General features: G+C 29.7%; 1 protein-coding gene across 4 annotated transcripts in view; it reads right to left on the bottom strand.

Moving 5' to 3' along the window:
• Utx (Utx histone demethylase) overlaps positions 1–5,802 on the bottom strand; it is a 201,762-nt gene that overhangs the window by 36,262 nt on the left and 159,698 nt on the right. The window lies entirely within an intron of this gene.

The raw sequence follows: 5,802 nt of genomic DNA, 5'->3' as shown, positions 1-5,802 counted from the left end.
AATATTTTAATGTTTTTATTAGACTATAGACTATAGATTTATATAAAAATTTTAACTTTTTTATCATTAAAAATCCCATATGTAACCATAGCCTAAGGCAAGTTTTATATTTTTAATAAATTTAAAATAAAATGGTATTGAACGACTTCTATTTGAATGATGTACTACGTCCATTTGGTATTTTTTTTAACAATTAATATGAGATGTACTACCGATGCTCCGCATTTATGTGATCTTATCATAAGGAAAAATAAACTATCGTTATGAACGGATTTTATTCTTATCGAGTAACTTTCTTTAAATAGAAATAATACACAGGGGGAAAAAACCAAGCAGCATCTGGTTTTCCCCTTAGCACTGCACTAGAACGAAAATCGGAAAACCTACTTTCCGACGAAGTTGAAGCATCGTTTATAAATATCCAGGAAAATGTTTGAACAATTGCCAGTTTCTTATTAGAACTTAATGGGAATACCATAGCCACGTCTTTCATCCCTCCACAGTTGTTCTAACAGAAGGGTTTTTTCCTCAAACCCTTTAAATTTTTAAAATATCATCTAAGAAGATTATATGGAATTGCTCACATTGCCATATCATATCATAACTGCATCAATTAGCATTGCTTTTAGATGTATCAAATTGAATTTAGGGGAAAACCTTTTAAATGATAATCATATTTAATCAACAAGTATTTAGATTTCAATAGCACTTCATATTCTGCCAGTCATATATAAATTAATTCACTGCTAGATTATGTAATAGCTATAGAATTTTATTAAATATATTTTAATTAAGGTTTAAAACAGAACAAAATTACATAAATTGTATTAAGATCTGTATAAAAAAATTATATGATTTCAGTCCTCCCATTGTCTTAAGAAATAAATTTGATCTCCCCACGCAAGCAATAATTGTGGGCGTAGAAAGGTGTCTTCAGGAAAGTCCATGGCCTCCATAATCATTAATTTATTCATTAATTAATGTATTATTAATTATTAACTTTCAAAAAATTAAGAGACAATAAAGACAAATTTTGTATTTTGGAAGGAAAATGTCCATTGTTCGCAGATCTGAAGTTATAATCGTACACAGGTCATTTGGGTTTTAAACAGTAGCAAATTTTATCGACTTTAGAAACAACAAATCTACAAGGGTGTAGTTTTGGAGTTTTTGAATAACAAGTGGAGTAAACAATTTTTTCATCAAATCCGAATTATAGTTCTAGTTTCTACAAAATCAAACTTTATAAGCAAAAAGGGCGATCATTTCATATATACAATCAAAATTTAATGTTTATAAAATTAAGACAGAAATAATTTTTTTTTGGTTGATCTGTGTTATTAATAACATGATTAAAGTGTTAAGTAATCACTACGCTCACACGACTTTTCAAACCACTTAGGCTCTAGGGCAAATGCAAATATTTGGTCTGTTTCAAGGATCACTATTGACTATCATGTGCAGTAAGGTTTTTATATTTTAAAACCTGCGCAGGCTTTTGACAGTTTTTGACAATCGAAGGAAAAAAAAAAAACAATAAGCTGTATACTATTTATTGATGACAGGCCTATAAAAAATGTTTTAATTTTTTAAAAAGAACGAGAATTTTGAAATATGCGAAAAAGTAATAAAAAGTGAAGGGGTTTCCATGACAACATAAGCAAAATACTTTAATGAAATTCAATACGGCATATTTTTGCTAATTCAGGTCCAATTTAGATGATTTTAGTTTTGGTTTCCAAGGAATACAATTCTATTCTACAATCCACTGCATAAAATGTTTTGAGATATGTGCATATAAGGTTTTCTTCTGTATTTACATTTCATGAGGGATAAAATAAAGTTGCTCGAATCCTCCCCCCTTCCTAACAAGGGAGCGAACCCCTGACCTATATTTTAACAAGGACCGAAATAATGAAGAGCTGATTGTTGAATAGCAACTCAGTGACCCAGAGAGGGGGCTGAAGGACCTGCCAAAAGTTGGCAGGACTGACTGGAAGACCCGTCCGTTAGCCGTGGGAGCCGCCATTGTAGTATCCACCTGACGTCACATCCTTTTGTTCAAGGTGATATACTGCTTGTCTTATTCTCTCCCCTCTAGACTGTCTATTTAGCTCTCTTTAATCCATAAAACATTCACAAGATTTTATTTTATCAACGTACCAAATAATCTGGGGGGGAGTGATCTTGTGGAGGGCTCCAAATAAATTCGGAAAATTAATATTAGTTTAACAAAAATTCCTGATTCATTAAAAAAACATTCACTTCCACTGTAATTCATTCCCAAATTTGTATTCTTACATAAAAAAAAAATAAACTAAATTATTTATTCATGAACATTTTTTTTTTATTACGTATAGATGATTAATTAGATGTGAATCGGAGTCGGTCAAGAAAAAAAAAGTACGTTGGGCTGCAAGAAAAAAAGTGAGACTGCATGTCTTTATCAGGGCTAAAATATTTAAGTGACAAATAAATAAAACAAATGTAAAGCCGGAGGTATAAAAAGGAATCCATATAAATAATGTAACATGGAAGACGAATGAAAACTAGTAAGGAACTTTAAGATAAATAAGAAACAGATATATTAACTTACGTAGTAAACAGCAATGAACTGATCAAAAAATCTTTATTATCAAACAGATCTATTAATTATACAAAAAGATGCATCAACAGACATTGTAATTAATATTGAACTGTAAAATTAGCATTATTGAGGCAGTATTATAGAATGATAAGCAATGAAAGTGATAAAAAATAATGAACAAATTAAATGATCGAAATACCCTGTTGTGAAGGAAATTACTGCTAAAATGATGATAAATAGTAAAAGTAATTAGTAAATTATTATCACAGAGTAAATAAACATACAATGTAATAAATATGTAAAAATAAGTTATCCTCGAAAATACCTTTCTGACTTATTATTAAAATTAAATTCAACTATGTAGCACAATATAATTAATAAAAACACATTGGTATATACAACTTACAAGAAAACTATATGATAATTTCTAGGATTCAATCATATATGCGGCATACGAAATGAAATACATATTATATCATGACTAACAAGAATACCAATCAAAATAATGTAGGTATATACAGTAAGTGTTGCAGCAAAAAAACCAGTAGTCAGAAAAACATTTTGAGAAAATGAAACAAAAAAAACCATATCATAACCCCATAAGTACCATTACGTTCTAAATACTTTTAGGCATCAGGTATGTTATTTACCATAACTCTGGCTATAGACGGGTATTGAGTTTTCACGGAATTGATAAAATTCTAAATAAACGATGAAAACACATAGTTTTTAACTTCCCCGCAGGTTGAAGCGTTATGATAAAAAATTGCATCATCCATGTGAAGTGATAGCTCTGAAAAAAGAATTGTTGAATTGCCAATTGAAAACATATTCATGATCGGTAAGCGTACATATTGAATTTATCAATAGGCTAAAACAAATTTACATTAATCGCTTCGAAGAACTCTTATCTAAACAGCATTAAACAAACGCTCACGTCTCTTGATGCGTAAAATGTGCGATAACTGCAGAGAAAATCATTCGACCAGATAAAAAGGTACTTATGATCAAAACATGAAGAAATGAATTGAAGCTCTTCCGAATTCTCGTTGGATCCAATTGTGTTAGGAATTTGAGCTTCAACAAGACATCTCTTATGTGCTTTTAAATATCACCATGATGAAATCATATATGGGATAGATCATCTTACCATGATTTCATCATTTAGAGATGTTCATTTATAGAAACAGAAAATCACTAATGCTGTAGAACGATGAAATATCGAATTAAAATTTCAATGCGATAAATTAACAAATTTGTGGATGCAGTACATGTCGGAGTCCAAGCAAGCTCTCAGCTGTGAAATTTTGTGACTTTATTAAGAAGAATTTAATTAATATTTGTAAAACTACCTCAGGCCAGTTTTAAAAGTGAATCCTTGTGTATCAGTTACCAGTTACTTAGCATTATATTGAATTTAGCAATGACAGTGGCATTTCATCTTGTGCTTAGTGACAGACAAATATATCAAATATCTGTTAATGTGTATATTATACAGTTTATAGTTATATACCTCATTGGTTTCGTAATTAATAAAACCATTTATACAAACTGAACTTAGTATCCATAAATATATTGGATAGTCTACTCAGGTTCTGAACGTCTCACATGTCTATCTGTTGATAAATCTGAAACAATAGTTTCTACGCACAAATCTGTAGATAAAATTTATTATTTGTTACAAACTCCCTTTGGTTTGTTCTCAAAAACCAACACTAGAGCGGATTTTATGCAAGACTGTACCAGTCAATTCAAATCCCCCATACAAATCCTAGCGCATGTGGGAACTTGCGATCTAGTTGCAAAAATAGAACTGGCTGTTTAGAATACAAGTGCACACACTTGTAACAAAAAAAACGCAGCAATTTTATTATAGTATACATACAGCAAGTGTGTGCATTTGTATTAAAAAAAACATGTACTATTTTGGTCATTGGAAAACCACATGAGTAGAATCCCACAGTGGAGACCGAGCCTTCTGGAATCATCATAAAATAATAATTATTTTAGAATACTTTAATGAAATTCAATACGGCATATTTTTGCTAATTCAGGTCCAATTTAGATGATTTTAGTTTTGGTTTCCAAGGAATACAATTCATATATATATATATAAAAACAAAACAAAAACAAAAACACTAGCACTGTACAATATTTACAAGTAGGTGCAATGGAGAACTGAACTGACCAATACAAAAAATAGAAGGTACTAAAGAATTGGATCCAGAAGATGCATGTCATTTTATTGATATTAAATGAATAAAACAAATAATTGAAGTAGGAAGGCTAGTTAATTCCCGAGTTTGCCTTCGAGAAAATAAAGCACTAAATTATTATTACAAATCTGGTGCAGTGCGCACATCACGCAACCATATCTTAGATCACATAACCTTTTTGGTCTCTTATAGTAAGCTGCTTTATCAATTGTGTGTGTTGAATAGACTTTCTTGCAAATATATTGATTTAACGACTGAAATTTAAAAACTAGTTGGTCGATATTTCCTCAAATTGTAGATAACTCGTTTTAATTTTAGATTTTTTTTTTTTTAGTTTTTAAAAATATATTTATAGATCCCATTTATACATACAATAATTGGTAAAATAATACAAAAGGAAAGAAAAGATTCAACGTCTCCTGTAATCGGTCAAGGGAACCGGTTATAGCATACGGAGAGGTGAGGGTCAAGGTCATCCATCTTGTTTCGGCAGGATAGCCGTAATGTACCTAACTTATTACACCCTCATAATGTACGTCAATTACCTAATTCTTTGAATTATTGAAGACATGACGGGATCATATTTAAAAACAAAATATGAATATGAAAAAAAAATTAAGTTAGTGTTTATTTAATCATTTGGAAATAGAAAACTAAATTTTTAATGTCAGAACAAAATAGACAATTTAAGATTAATAAAAATTAAACAAGATATTATGAAAAAATTAATATTTAAAGCATTCTTCAAAACAAAAATATCTATTTTTCCTAAAATGCCACATAATTTCAAACCAATTTTATTTTCCTATTTTATTGCTTTTTATACCATTTGCAATTATCACGCATTTAAGATAGGTTTAAATCGTTGTGTTTGGGTCAACTATTTGTTATTTAAAACTTAAATATGCGTCTCACTGTCAAATTTATTTATGAGAACAATGAAGATGGGTGTATTTTATATCTTTTATTAAAACCTTCCTTTAACAAATTTAAAAACAA

This window comes from Halyomorpha halys, unplaced genomic scaffold, assembly GCF_000696795.3.
Source record: "Halyomorpha halys isolate HHAL.00 unplaced genomic scaffold, Hhal_1.1 Scaffold524.1, whole genome shotgun sequence".
NCBI classification, from domain to species: Eukaryota; Metazoa; Arthropoda; class Insecta; order Hemiptera; family Pentatomidae; genus Halyomorpha; species Halyomorpha halys.
The sequence above is the reverse complement of the archived record's forward strand: the minus strand, read 5'-3'. Positions and strand labels throughout refer to the sequence as shown.